Here is a 16,130-nt window from a genome sequence, read left to right as displayed (position 1 = left end):
AAGAATTGAGATTCTATTTTGGATATGGCAGAAAAATACAGTACTGCTCACCTAAAGCAGTTGTACACCGTTTCACCATTTAGAAGGGGGGGAAATGAGTTACGCTGCCAACAGATGCATCTCAGCTCTCGCACAAATATTAACTTTAGCTTGCTTAATCCTTTTTTTGGGGAAAGAAAAGAAAAATAAGTGTGTCTGACGTAGTTAGGCAGATGAGTCTCATCTGGTAAAATTGCTCGTCTCTGATAGGAACAAGTTGGAACCCTGACATTATCAATCTTGATTCACATGTCAGAAAGTGTGGCTTTAAACAGAGAAGGGAAATGCTTTATTGTCAAAGGGCTCCTCTCAGCCCTCTCTGTTGAAAGACACCATAACATGCTATAAAGATATGCAGGAGTATTTCCCCTTTACCGAAGGCAAAAATTATCTATCAGCCAATAAAGATTCTCTTGACATTTATCTCAATGGTGTTTGTGCAACTTTTGTTGTGTTCCAAATTATCTTACATTGTAATTGTGACCTCACATTAAAAGCACTTCAATACCCTAGACATGAAGGGACCCTTCATGGAATGTGTCATATAAATAAAAATATTTTCTTTTCAAAACTTATTATGTGCTCTTTTGATGCTGATTCCATACCAGATCAAAAATCATACTACATTTTTGCACTTCTCCACATGGCCGGCAATGTCACTGTTGAGCACACAATTCCCAGTCACAAAATCCAGCATCACAATAGATTTCAGTTTTCAGATAATTGCAAAACTGGGAGATCTGAATGTTGAAAGAAAACTCCGTGAAATGTTCATGTGTCATTATCCAGCTATGAAGTGACTGACGGACAACTTATTAAGAAAAATGCTGCTTACGAAATTTTACCTGTATTCACTGCGCGAGTTTTCCATAAAAACAGAACCACAGCACATGGGCAAACTCTATTAACTCATTAGATCCTGAACTGCATTCTTCTTTCCAGATCAATAATTGAAATCAGTGCACAATACGTATATGAGTATTATTCTCAGCAGACACAATATTGTTAATGCTATTCTAAACATCCTTCTTTTTCTCTTCCTAAATTGCAATTATTCTATTCAATAAATCTTTTCTTTTACCTGCATGATCACATTGCTGAAGATGTTTTACTGCAAAAACTCAAACCTTAACACATTCTATTTAATGAGCTAAATACTGGAACATCATTTACTTTCCTTAGTTTACCCTTGCATCTATAATCCTCTATCTTTAAAACCTACCCTGTTGAAAGATTAATTAATTTGTAATTTATCTTTTCTTCACTTTTCACTATTTGTCTTGGTGTTCACCATGCTGTCTTACTTTGACAAAAAAAAAATTCTAAACATCTCAGAAAGCATTAATTACATACTGCCTGTATATGGACTTTTCAGTTATAGGTGGCCTGTTTAATATTTCAGATAAAGCCTGCTATAAAATAAGGTGAAATATCCATCCTAGCAAATGAATGGGAACATCATTTGGCACACATATTTTTGCAAAGTACAAAATCTAAATTTGAGTATAGGAGTAGGAGGCCCTTAGCTAAGACCACAGCTAAAGTATTGTGTGCAGTTTCGGTCTCCTAATTGGAGGAAGGACATTCTTGCTATTGAGGGAGTGCAGCATACGTTTACCAGATTAATTCCCGGGATGGCAGGACTGACATATGATGAAAGAATGGATCGACTGGGCTTATATTCACTGGAATTTATGATGAGAGGGGATCATATAGAAACATATAAAATTCGTAAGGGATTGGACAGGCTAAATGCAGGATTTTTTTCCCGATGTTGGGGGAGTCCAGAACCAGGGGGGGGTCACAGTTTAAGAATATGGGGTCAGCCATTGAGGACTGAGATAAAGAAAAACGTTTTCACCCAGAGAGTTGTGAATCTGTGGAATTCTCTGCCACAGAAGGCAGTGGAGGCCAATCCACTGGATTAACTCAACAAAGTTAGATATAACTAAGGGAATCAACTGATATGGGGAGAAAGCAGGAAGGGGGTACTGATTTTAGATGATCAGCCATGATCATATTGAATGGCGGTGCTGATTTGAAGGGCCGAATGGCCTACTCCTACACCTATTTTCTGTATCAAGTTCAATCCCTTCATCTGATCACAAATTGCTTACAAATTTGATCTGCATGGTATTTTTAAATTATGAAATCTTCCTAATTGTCCTGCTGGCATGAAAGTTGCTTTATGAATGTACATTTCTCAATAATAATCTGCAATTAGTTCAGTTCAGTCACCACTGCACACCAGTTGGAAAGCCAGGCTCACCAGCCTGTGACGATCCATGCCACAAGCTCCAATATCTGGTCACACAGTTGGGAACTGATGAAAGTCTATCTATCCTATCATGCGAGATGGTGCAACTGACAAGAAAATGTTAAAACATTAGAATTTGGAAAATTATTTTTAAAGCTAGCGGAATTAATGTTAAACTAGTAAGCCTACAGAATGAACAACATGTTATTTAGTCCTGGATTTTTTTCTGAACTTACTAACAACGCAAGAACATCCTGGATGTACAAAGTTAGTTAATTTATAACACTGTGTTCATGGTCAAATCCTATCCTTATAACTTTAGCAGAATGTAGAGCTGGTTAAACATCTTCATCCAGGATGTTTCTTGGACCTAATGATCAGAAACCTATGTTTCTGCTTTAAGACATTAGTCATTCTCTTTTGCATTTAGTGATAGAAGAATCCAGGAGTATGAAAACAATGACAAGAGACCCATGCATAGTTTTCTTGGCGTGCAAACTTAAAATAAAAAACTTAGGTTCACATTTACAGTGAATGAACATGAAATAAATTCTTGAGTGGCTGCAAAAAAACATATACAATAAGTCTGACAGCAAATGTGGGATGACCCAAAAAGTTGCAGTTGTGAATTCAGCAGCAAACTTTTCTGGCAAAGGCTCCCTGATCAGAATTGTTATCCATCTTTTCTTTTCGAGCTCCTAACCAACTGCAGTATATTTGCAATCTGCTGAAAAGACGCAATATTAGGTGGCGAATATTCCTACTCCTTACCGTTTCATTTACCCCCTCTCCAATACTGCGTATCGATTGAACTCTGAGTAGGAAAACTCCTAAATAAAAGCGTGGCGACACACAAATATGTTCCACACGCGAGGAACTAACTGCCAGAGATGAGTTTGCGGACCTATTCAATCCTCACTGTCTGTTAATATCTGTTCATTGACTCTCCCGGTTTATGTCGTCGTCGGAACCAGAGGATTAAATACCATCTAGTATTTATTCCCAACTATCTGCTATTCTGCATACAATACAACCCCTCACTGTTTTACTACTCAAAGCTCACTTCGCCATCCTGCCATTGAGCCCACTCGCACGCTTCAACCTGTGACCTTGGTGAGACAGTACAGTAAAATAAAAATGGAAGGTTCCTCTTTGGGGTATGGTGATGTGGGTTGAACAGTCCTGCTCTTTGTACAGTACACTCCCCACAAAAGAGATAACATCGTTCCAGCACGTCAAATCTCATTTGTCCGATCCATTCATTCGACTCTCCCACTCATGAGATTCCGGCCCTCTTTACGCCAACTTTTTATTTAGATTGACAGTATCGATTCGGAGTTTATCGGATCAATGCCCGAAATCGCTGAGATATTCGCCTCCAAATGTGGTTTGTATGTCCGTGTGGGGCGGGGATGGGGGAGGAAGAGGGGGGTGGCTCGGGAGGAAGCAAGCGACATTCTCACAACTTTGTACAATCCGAATTTTCCAGCGCTATCTAACATTATTGTAAACTATGAAGTTGCTTAGGTCGTATTTCAAAACAAAAATCTGCAGTGTTTTTTTTTCAGGAGGCCGAAGTTGGTCCATACATTGAAAAGAAACGTGCCAAGTGTTGGGTTGGTATTGAACAGTCAAACTTGTGAGAGTTGTCCCTGTGGCTCCGTAGCTCTGCGGGTGAGCAGGGGCATTGATCGCGATCGGGTGTTGCTGGCTGAGGCAGGCGGTTCGCGATCTGTGTGTGTGTGTGTGTGTGTGAGTGAGAGCGGAGGCTTGCCTGCCCAGGGATCGCTCGCAACTCGCACCCTTGCGCTGCGCTTCCCGGCCAACTGCGCTGCATGCATTTCCCAATCTCTCTCCCTCTCCCTGCGATCCAAGCCATCAGCAGTAGCAGAAACAAAGCAAGCCACGATCTCTCCCCCCCGCCGCCGCCACCACCACCCGCCCTCCCCTCCCCTCCCCTCCCTTCCCTCCACCCCACTCCCGGTACAGTCTTACCTTCAGGGCCTATTAGTTACGGAAGCTCTCGCCGTCCCCTTTGCTCCCGGACGATCTCGGGGACAGGGAGAAACAGCGGCCAGTTATATCTGTCGGGGGTGATCGGTGAAGAAATTGAGATTTCCCCGGAGTCTCTTTGCGCAGCCACGCCGCCGCCCTGTAACACAATTTCCGTCATCTGTATCAACAACCTCCTCCACCCTTAAAAGGGCTACGTCCCTTCCCACCTAGACCCTCTATTTACTGTCAGGCCGGCATTTGTCATCACTTTTTTTAAATCGTTCCGAGATAAAGTGCTGGCGACTTGCATTTTTTGTTGTTGCAAAATCCCACCTTGTAGGGTAATGGGTTTTTTGTTTAACTGGAGTGGTTTTACCAAGTGGGGCCCATAAATTGTTAATACACCAAACAATTAATTTTTAAAGTAGCATTCATTAATAGCAGCATTTCTGTAACTAGCAAAACGGCACACAGAATCTTACATGTAATGGCCGGTCCGGATATCCCCACTGCAATAGAATGGTAAACCGAGGCTGACGGTGGAGGTAGAGGGTTGACGGGGCAAAGGATTCCAGCTCGGAGGGGGCAGCTCACCACTGGAGTAGCTCCGATCCCGTCCCCGGGGACCAGAAATAGCTCGGGGTGACCAATCTTTTTTAGAATCACATCTTAAACACTAACTTGGGCAGAGAGACTGGTAAGTTTCTCAATAGACCCGCGTATGGGAAATGATTCGAGGCAGTGCTCCATGTTGCAAGTCCCGAGATATACATCCTCCCCCCGTTAGGAACTTCACTCTCGCATGCTCGCAATCACCATCTTGTGTCGCACCATACTTAAGTTACAGACTCTGAGCCACCAGGTGTTCACAGTTGCACCAGAAACATTGTCGTATCACGGGCAATCGGTCACCAATAACATGCCGATTCGCAACTCACCCATCAAAGTTTGCAACCAAGCGCCGACCATAACGTATTCATATTTTGTTTGCCTTTCAAAAATGGTCCAAGGTAGGGCTGAGGGAGGCAATGAGGACCTCGGGAATACTAAAGTGTGGAAGGATGTCGTGGGTCCTCGTGGAATAATGGGACACACTTCAAACATAACCTGAATATTCCATGTTAAGTAGAATACAGTAATCATATTAGCCCTCTGGCAAAAAAAAATACCCAAGATGAACCACAATGTGGTGGAACACTCGCAGTTATGGAACTCTTTAACTCTCGATGCAGAATAATACTCATTCTGTATAAACCGTCAATGCAGCGCAGTTCTTTCCATGCGGAGCAGATTTTCTAAATAAACGAGTTCTCTAATGGTCTCTTCCATTTGCAAAGGCGTTCGTTTATGTAGTCTGAGAGCAAGGGTAGTTTACTTGTGCTTCTTTCTATTTAATATTCGCTACACGACACTGGTTTGCCTTCCCTTTAGAGACACCAATGCACGTCGTGGAACACCTTTATAGAGTCTGCTCGTCGCCTGTCACTGTCAAAGCCTGGACACTCTATACCACTCCCACTCTGACCTTTCTGGGCCTGGTCTTTTTACAGTGTTCGTGAAATTCAAGGAACTGTACCTAATCTTTTGCATTCAACACGGAGTTGATTAATTTGATCAATGCTTCTTCCATTTACACCTTTTCAATACCAATCATTTCCTTCTACACGTTCCATTATCATCCCCTTTTCCTTGCACCATCATACTTTTTGTCATTTAATCTCTTCTGCCTTGCACCTCATCACGGGGCTACCCTTTGTACTCCCCCCCCCCCCCCCAGATGCAACGACGACTCAGTCTGACCTATTGAATATTTTCATCATTTTGTTTCTTGTCAGGCAAACCCTGTGCGTGAGAATGATCATTTTAAGGCCAGTGAATATCTTTGCTGAAACAGCTGCATTTGCATTGCCACCGTGCTGTCATTTTTTTTTCGTCCAGTAATTGCCATTTCTAAAGCCTTGTAAGTTAAATTATAAATCACCTGTGTAATTTTAATGGCAAAAAACAATGAACAGCTCCCAATGAACACAAGGACAGTCAGACAAGAAAATGGCAGCAGGAGTCATAGAGTGATACAGTGTGGAAACTGACCCTTCGGCCCAACTTGCCCACACCAGCCAACATGTCCCAGCTACACTAGACCCTCCTGTGCAGCATTTGGTCCATATCCCTCCAAACCTGTCCTATCCATGTACCTGTCTAACTGTTTCTTAGATGTTGGAACAGTCCCTGCCTCAACCACATCCTCGGGCAGCTTGTTCCATACATCCACCACCCTTTGTATGAAAAAGTTACCCCTCAGATTCCTATTAAATCATTTCCCCTTAACCTTAAACCTATGTCCTCTGGTCCTCAATTCACCTACTCTGTGCAAGAGACTGTGTGCATCTACTCAATCTATTCCTCTCATGATCTTATACACCTCTATCAGATCATCCCGCATCCTCCTGCGTTCCAAGAAATACAGTCCCAGCTTACTCAACCTCTCCCTATAGCTCTGACCCTCTGGGCCTGGCAACATCTTCATAAATCTTCTTTGTACCCTTTCCAGCTTGACACCATCTTTCAGAGGATAACATGGTGCCTAGAACTGAACACAATACTCTAAATGTGGCCTCACCAACATCTTATACAACTGAAACATGACCTCCCAACTTCTATACTCAATACTCTGGCTGATGAAGGCCAATATGCCAAAAGCCTTTTTGATCACCTGATCTACCTGCAACTCCACCTTCAGGGAACTATGCACCTGCACTCCTAGATCCCTCTGCTCTACAACACTACCCATTCACTGTGTAGGTCCTGTCCATGTTAAACTTCCCAAAATGCAACACCTCACATTTTTCTGCATTAAATGCCATCAACCATTCCTCAGCCCACTCAGCCAATTGATCAAGATCCTGGTGCAATTTTTAACAACCATCTTCACTATCTGGAGTAGGGGTAGGCTGCCAGGCCACCTTAAGCCTGGCCCACCACTCAATATGGTCATGGCTGATCTATCTGAGCCTCAGCTCTTCTTCTGTGCCACCATCACCCTCCGTTTCTTGGTCTTTCCAATATTTAGTTATCTCCACCTTAAACCTGAATGATCTGGGTTGGGGATAAATAATTCCATTGATTCAGTGTCCTCTGAGAGAAGATATACCTGCATACCTCAGTTTGAAATGATTAGCCCTTTATTTTGCCGTCATGTCCATTTGTTTGTGACTCCCCCTCCCCCGATGTTACAGCTGGTAGAGCTGCTGCCTCAAAGTACCAGAGACCTCAATTCAAACCAGCATCTGTACTTCCATCCTACACTTTGTACCACTTTGCGTAAACCAGCATCTGCAGTTCCTTGTTTCTTCAAATCTTATCCTTGTCTGAAGTTTTTACACAGGTTGCTATATTTTATTTAGGAAGTTTGCTTTTTTTCCCCTTCACCAACAAAACAGCAGAGCCACAAGGAAATAGGGAGGATGAATGAGATTGAAGGGATTACTCTGCTGGGGAGCTGGCATAGATCTTTCTGTTTCATTACAAATAAGTAAACACAGAGATACTACAGCATATTATAATAATCCTATATATATTATGGAGCATAGGAAACAAAGTACAAAGTGCGAATTAAATCTGAGACTTCCTGCGCCTGTACACTTTAATCATCTTTGATCAGACGTTGGCAAATTCCTAATTTTTTTAAATAATTCATTATAGCTCTTAATTTTACTTAACGGTTTAATTTGATGAAATAAGTACTAAATTGAGTCCAGGAAATGAGAAACATAGAACAACAATTGGAGAAACTGCAGTGATGATACAGGTATGTGAAAGATGAAGATGGAAAATCACAAACAACCAAAGAAGAAATACTTCTTCTTGACAAGACAGATGAGGACACATACATACAAAGCATTGTTCTCATATTCATTTACAGGATTTGATGTTATGGGTACGGCAGAATATATTGCCTATCCTAATTGCCCTTGAGCCACTTAAGAGTGATAAAGTTTGGAAACGGGCCCTTTGGCCCAACCTTCTGAACCATTGCACTCCTACTTTGAAGATACTTCCACAGTGCTGTTAGAAGACGTATTCCAGGGTGGAAAAGCAGTCATTGCTGATCCCTCACAGTTCCAGAAACCCAAGTTCAATCCTGAGCCTTGATGCTCTTTGTATGAAGTTTGCAACTTCACTCTGTAATCACATGGATTTCCTCCAGGTGATCTTACATTCAGGTGTTCCAGTTTCCTCTCACATCACAAAGATGTACAGTTAGTTAACTGGCTATTTCAAATCCCCCCTTAGTGCACTTAAATGGCAAAAAGAATCAAAGCAAAGTTGATGAGAGAGAATAAGTTGTAAGGAAAAGACAAAAGGAACAAATTGGAATGATACCCTGGGAGTGGATATGGAACCAAAAGTTGGAATGCCTCTGTCTGTGTTGTTATTAGCTATACGATTTAGTCAGTGCCAATAGTGATATATTTCCCTTTCTGTGCAATCTGGAGGGAAACTGCAAGTGGTGGTGTTCACAGGAACGAGCTATCTGTCAATATTTGTGATAGGATGCAGCTTGGGAAGTGTTGTCAAAGTAGCCTTGGCGAGTAACATATTTCTCAAGGGGAAGAGGCCATTTAGCCCATCAAATCAATACCGCCTTTTAGAGCAATCCCATTCCTCCACTTATTTCCCTGTAACCTAATTTTTCCCACATGCCCAGCAACTCCCCCTAATTCTTCTAACCACAAACACTAGGGATCATATACTGGGAATATTCCCGCCAGATCACACACTATCCAAAAAGGGAAAAATATCACTATGGGCACTGAATCTAAATCATATGGCTAATAACAATAACTTACTAATTAGAACAATCTGTGGACTCATTACCATGGACAGCTGTGGAAGCCAGGTCTTTGGATATTTTTAAGGTGGAGATTGACAGTTTATTGATTAGTAAGAGTGTCAGGGGTTATGGAGAGAAAACAAGAGAGTTGGGTTAAGAGGAAAAGGTAGATCAACCATGATTGATTGGTGTAGTAGACAATGGGCCAAATGGCCTAATTCTGCTCCTTGAATTTATGAACTTATTACTACGAGGAAATTGATGCACCCACTGGAAATCAATGCAGTCGCAAAAAGAATATGGAAAGTTGACAAAGACAGCACCAGATGTCAGGAATGAATCCGGGTGTTTTGAGTTGTAGGCCTACAGGACTACCTGCTGTGCCACAATGCTGCCAATAGCATTGGATGGATTTGAGATGGTATTGGCTGGAGACACAGTTTATTGACAGTAAAGGGTGTGCAGGAATTAAAGCTAAACAGAAGATTAATAATAATAATAATAAATTTTATTTTCGGGCGCCTTTCAAATCTCAAGGACACCTTACAAAGATTAACAGAAGATTAGGGGGGTCAGTAAGATTAAAATAGAGGGGATGCATATGAAAATGGCTGTCAATGAAAGTAAATCACAATTTGTCAAACAGGAACAGAAATGGACAGGGAAAGTTATTAAAAATGATATTAGTGGCACAAATCTGGATTCATGAGAGATGAGGGGATCCATGAGAAAGAAAAAAGCACACGATAAAACGGACTGAGAAAGTGAATTGAAAAGCATCAGAATCAAATCAAAAGAATGAGAAAATACCTGTATGTTAAATGGGAGAGCAAATCAAAGGGAAGGGATGACAACGCAGGAAATGTGACAGTGAATGAATCCCCAACAGAAGAAACTAAAGAGAGAGAGGAAAGGGGAGAAGAATTAAAGACAAATGACAAGTTAAAAGAGGAAAGCATGGGAGAAAGCAAAGGGCTCAGAGGAGGAAAGACAACAAAGAGAAAAGGAGAGAATGGAACACATACTGCAAATGGAATAGGGTACTATTGAAGAGAGAAATGTAGGGAGTGTGCCAGAGGCATGTGGGGCATACGCACAGAAAGAAGAAAGAAAAAAGACAGCTGAAGATAAAGTTAAATTGAGAATGAACCATCAAGTCAGACAGAATGACAAACAGAAACTTGTATCCTTTTTGGCCCCCCAAGTGTCATCACTGTTCCACTGCTATGTTTCTAATACACTCAGACTTGTCACACTGTTAGTGCTAACATGTTGCGCAGGCATGTCTAATTGGGGTCAGAGAACTAAAGTACGATGTCAGGAACAGAGCCAAAATAAATAATTTATGGTACTCTGAAAAATGCGCAAAATATTAATTCTAGTTTAAAACATAATATCTGGTCTGCAACCAAAAAAAAATTCACCAAATAAATATTAATTTCAGTGGTGTGGTAAAAAACAGTGCTGAAGAGTAACTTCTACGTAAAATCTGTTTTACACTGTTACTGCAAGAGATCTGCATTGCCCTTTTAAATCTTGGATCTGACCCCTTTAAACTTCATTTAAAATGGCCATATCCTTCTTCAAAAGGAACTTGTCAACTTCACATCATGTCAAAGAGCTCCGCTGTTGCTACTGCTGTAGTGACAAAAAAAAGATAACTTGTATTGATTGATATTCTGTTTAGATAATTCTTATAAAGTGCATATTTTGCATGTTTCATAAACATAAAGTTATCATTTAATTGCCAAGTTTTAGGAATTTAATTACCATTTTAACTGAACTCAAATTAGTTTTGTCGTATAAAACACACTGTAAAATTTATACATGTTTTTACTGTTATTAGAAAATGTATTTTTTTCCTCATTTACCAGTGATGTATGTGTGACTAATATTTAATATTTGAATCATAAACACATGTATATAAGCAAAATGATTAACTAAATTAAAGTAATAAAAGATGCAGAAAGATAGACAGAAAGTGCTGGAGTATCTTTGCAGGTCAGTCAGGCAACAACTCTGGAGAAAAGGGATGGGGGACGTTTGGGTCGGAACCTTTCTTCAGACTGAAAGTAGTGGAGAGGGAACTGGAGGTAAGAAAAGGCCAGAACAAATCAGGGCTGGCATCGGATGACCAAGGATGGATGGAGCCCGTAAAAGATGTATGTGTCCAAACATTGCGACACTATATTTTCAATTTGACACCTTATAGATTAAAAAATATAAGGAGAAAGTTGATTTTTTTTTACACTTTTTTAACAACCTAACTTCTGCTAACATCAAAACTAAATCGCATATTGAATTAATTTCAAAATTAAAGTCTCAAACTTTTAGCTGTTTCTCCAGTTATGTGAAAATGTACCCATAAAGATTTATTTTTTTAATTTGATGGTGCTATCTGTGGGAGGTCCCATTTGTGCACTCTGTACTAAACACATGTGCAAAGTCACAGTCAATCATTAGGAATAAGTTTATTTGAACTGGCTTTAATCCGATTTATTATTATATGACATAAATGGTTGAAGGTCCTGTCCTGATCTTCACGGCTCCCCAACAGCAACTATAGAGCCTTCTAAGAGATATAATTATTGTTGATTCACTTGCTATGTTTGGATAGGTAAGGTACTAGACAACTGCAGTTCTACCCAACAGAACAACTGAGGTAGTTCTTTGGAGAAGAATGATGTCATGAAATGCATTGAAGTCTGCAGAGAATTTGAGAAGGCCAAGGTAACACAGGTACTCATGTTAAAGCCTGTTGGGACGTTGTTTGAGGCAATAATAAGTGTTTAGTATTGTAGAATTGTTGGAATAGGTGGAGGAGACGAATGAAGGAATGCAAAAAAAATAAAGATTTCTGAGAAAGACAATGAGGAATTTGGGAAGCTACATAATATTTTAAGGATTTTTGCAAATGGAAATATGTGATTGGAAATGGAATGGTAGTTTGCAGAAAACAGGAATCAAGGAGAGGTGTTTGTGAAGAGGGACAACAATTTGAAGGACCCAACGACCAGAATACGGGGAGAGAAAATGATCAAGAAAATTGTTCAACAGGCAAGGATGTGAAGTTGGTGGTCAGCATTTTGATGAAAATAAGGTCCATGAGGCAGAAGATGGGTCTCAGGGAGAAGATAGGCTCAGAGATTATATGGGCAGGGATGGGAGAGAACCAGGGGAAATATCTCAGTTCATAGTTTGGGATGAAGAAAACCAGAAAGCAAATTTCTGGTAGACAGGGGGATGGGACAGAAACAACAGAGACTACAATTAGTTGTTTTTTGTGACAAAATGATCCATGGAATTCTCATCTTAGTTCCCAGAGGTGACGCAAAGAAAACAGTGGAGAAAGTTTGTACAGTTTTGCAATGGAGAAAATAACCCGGTGGCTAACATTGTGTTGCATTTAGTTTAGTTTAGATTAGTTTATTTCCGCATGTGGTGAATCTCTGGAACTCTCTGCCACAGAGGGTAGTTGAGGCCAGTTCATTGGCTATATTTAAGAGGGAGTTAGATGTGGCCCTTGTGGCTAAGGGGATCAGAGGGTATGGAGAGAAGGCAGGTACGGGATACTGAGTTGATGATCAGCCATGATCATATTGAATGGCGGTGCAGGCTCGAAGGGCCGAATGGCCTACTCCTGCACCTAATTTCTATGTTTCTATGTACCGAGGTACAGTGAAAAGCTTTTGTTGCGTGCTAACCAGACAGCAGAAATAACATACATGATTACAATTGAGCCATCCACAGCATACAGATACATGATAAAGGAAGTAACGAGAATAATGTTTAGTGCAAGTTCAGTAAAATCTAAAGAAAGATAGCCCGATGGCCTCCAATGAGGTAGATAATAGCAACAATTTTGGGCATATAAAATCAGACCCAAATGTGCCTTAGATGTTCCAGCCAGATCTGGTAGTGAGTGTCTTTAATTTAGACTCATAGACTAATAGAGATATACAACACGGAATCTGACCCTTCAGCCCACCTTGTCCATGCTGGGCATACTGGGCTAGTCTTATTTGTCTGTATTTGGCCCATCGTGCTCCAAACCCTTCCTACCCATATATACAAATGACTTTTAAATGTCATCATTATATCTGCTTCTATAGCTTCATCTGGTAGCTCATTCCAGATATGGGGGGCTTCCAACCGTTATCAGGCAACTGAACCACATGTTAGAATGTGATCCTGACCTCCCATTTACCTCATTGGAGTCTTTCAAACGATCATTAATTGGAGTTTATCTTGCACTAAAAGTTAGACCCTTTATCTTGTATCTGTACATTGTCTTGATTGTCATTATGTATAGTCTTTGACTGGATAGCAATCAGCAAAATGCTTATCACTGTACACGTGACAGTAATAAACTAAACTAAACTCTGAGTTAAAAATATGTCCCCAAGATCCTCTTAAATCTCCCCCCTCATGCTTTAAGCCCATTCTCTCTAGTTTTAGAATCGCCTATTCTGGGACAAATGTGAGCATTCTCTTTATCCATGCTGTTCCAGTTCTTGTACAGCTCAACAACTTTCCTACATGCCAAAGAAAAAAATATCCCAGCCTATCCAGCCAGAAAATCTTCTTTGCACTCTTTCCAACTTAATGACATCCTTCCTATAGCTGGGAGACCTGAACAACACATATATACTCCAAGTGCGGTCTCACCAACAACTTGTACAACTATATCATGATTGATGTAGTTGTACAAGTTCAACTTCATCTCTTGTCAATCAACCTGCCAATCTTGACCATTCCGTTCCAATATTCTTTCTATCTCACTGCCAAGCCTCCCATTTGCCAGCCGTCTCCTTAACTGCAAAAATACTTTCCCAATAGATCTCTGCAAGTTCCCGCCTAATGCCACCAAAATCGGCCTTGCTCCAATTTAGGATCTTAACTTGTGGGCCGGTGCTCCCCTCTCCATAACTGCTTTAAAACTAATAGAATTATGGTCACTGGTCGCAAAGTGTTCCCCCAATGATACTACAGACACTTGCCCTATCTCGTTCCCTCAGAGGTGATCGATCCAGTGTTGCACTCACTCTAGTAGGGCCCTCTATATATTAAAGAAACTTTCATGGACAAATTACACCCTATTCAAGCCCCTTACACAATTAGTGGCCCAGTCAATACTAGCGAAGTTGAAAACTCCTCCTAACACTGCTCTATTCATTTTTTTAAAAATCAGCAGTCTCCTTACACATTTGCTCCACTACTTCATGCAGACTATTTGGAGGCCTATAAAACAATCCCATCTAAGTGATCATTCCCTTTTTGTTTCAAAATTCTAGTTGTGAAACTTCACTAGATGATCCCCCATGAATATCTATCTATCTATCTATCTATCTATCCATCTATATCTATCTATCTATCTATATATATATATTACTAAAACTTTAATCTTGACCACTTCCTGTCTGCGTTGTAATTAAATTTGCGCAAAAATGATCCCCATAGCGCTACGATTGTTTGCCACCTTACTCACCATTCTCCTCTGCTGCAAGTCAAATAGGTTTTGTTCCGATCGGTGAAATAGTACAAAGGATAAGAAGGTTTTGAAGGTTCCCCCTCCCCTACACACCCCCTTCCCCCACAGCCGCCCCCCACCCCCCTCCCCAACCTCCCCCCACACACCCCCTTCCCTACACACACCCCTCCCTCACCCCCCACATCCCCCCACACCCCCTCTCCCCCACACACCCCTACCCCCCCCACCCCTCCCCCACCCACCTACACCACACCCCACTACCCTGGTGAGTGGTGGAATATTGCGTTGGGGATTGGGTTGCATTGGGGGGGGGGGGGGGGGGGGGGACCAGGCCTCCCATGTGACTGGGACCCAACAGGTCCCATTTATTCTAGTCCTTTCTAAACCTCTATAGTTGTGTCCTTCCTGATCAAAAAGTCAGTGTCCTTCGTCCCTCACCTGCATCTCTATCACATCGGGAGCTTCTACACTCTGGAACGCTGAGCTACCTATCTGCCCTTCCCTCAGTCACGTTTCTGTTATGGCTATAATATCCCAGACCTCCCACACATTCCATGCTTTGAGTTTGTCCGCCTTATCTGTTAAAGCTCTACCATTGAAATATAGTTTAACCACCACCCTTTCCTCTCTCTTTGTCATGTACTTGCCTGTTCTGTCTGCTAATCTTGCTCTCTTTGATCACAGTATTTGCCACTGACATCTTATTTCTGCTCTGAGCCTCCCCTGTGCCAATCTAGTTTAAACCCTCCTGAGTAACACAAGTGTATCTCCCTCCCAGGATATTGTTCCTCTAGTTCAGATGTAACCTGTGCAGGTTACCAGAAGAGAGCCAAAAACCCGAATTCCTGTCCCCTGTAGTCATTTATTCATCTGGCCTATCCTATTATTCCATCCCTCACTAGCATGTGCCACTGGGAGTAATCTAGACTTCACCATCAATTAGGTCCTGTTTTTTAACTTATTTCCTAGCTTCCTATATTCACTTCACAAGACCCCATCCATTTTCCTACTGACATGAATAGTACTTAGTAATAGTAGTTACATTTTTAGAACCAATATGTCCAGCAACTTACCCTCCCGCTTGAGAATGTTTTGCAGCCGATCGGAGACATCCTAGACTCTGGCACTAGATAGTGGCACTATCCTGGAGTCCAGTTGCTGCTACAGAATCTCCTGTCTGGTCCCCTAACCATTGATTCTCCAATAAATTATACTATAGCCCTGTCTGACAACTCCACTTTGTTCCGCCTCAGAGCCAGAACTGGTGCCACAGACCTGGCTGCTGCTGCTTTCTCTCACACGGTTAACTCCCCCCCCCCCCCCCCCCCCCCCCCCCCCCCAACAGTATCCAAAAGGGAATATGTGTTTTCAAGAGGAGATTCCTGAACTCTTTGCCTATTCATTTTACCTTTCCTGGTGGTTACCCGTCTACTTTCTGTCTGCAGCTCTAGTGTGACCAACTCACTGTGATTCCTGTCTGTGATGCTCTCAGTCTCGAGGACGATCCCAAGGTC

General features: G+C 41.6%; 1 protein-coding gene across 4 annotated transcripts in view; it reads right to left on the bottom strand.

Annotated features, from left to right (window-relative positions):
• LOC129702145 (BCL-6 corepressor-like protein 1) overlaps positions 1 to 16,130 on the bottom strand; it is a 177,319-nt gene that overhangs the window by 114,860 nt on the left and 46,329 nt on the right. For 2 of the 4 annotated variants that reach the window (XM_055643751.1, XM_055643752.1), the window contains exon 3: positions 4,292 to 4,448. The exons of the other annotated variants lie outside the window; for them this stretch is intronic. The gene's annotated coding sequence lies outside the window, so the exon portion shown is untranslated. The remainder of the gene's footprint in view (positions 1 to 4,291; positions 4,449 to 16,130) is intronic. 4 annotated transcript variants of the gene reach the window in all.

This window comes from Leucoraja erinacea, chromosome 12, assembly GCF_028641065.1.
Source record: "Leucoraja erinacea ecotype New England chromosome 12, Leri_hhj_1, whole genome shotgun sequence".
NCBI classification, from domain to species: domain Eukaryota; kingdom Metazoa; phylum Chordata; class Chondrichthyes; order Rajiformes; family Rajidae; genus Leucoraja; species Leucoraja erinaceus.
The sequence above is the reverse complement of the archived record's forward strand: the minus strand, read 5'-3'. Positions and strand labels throughout refer to the sequence as shown.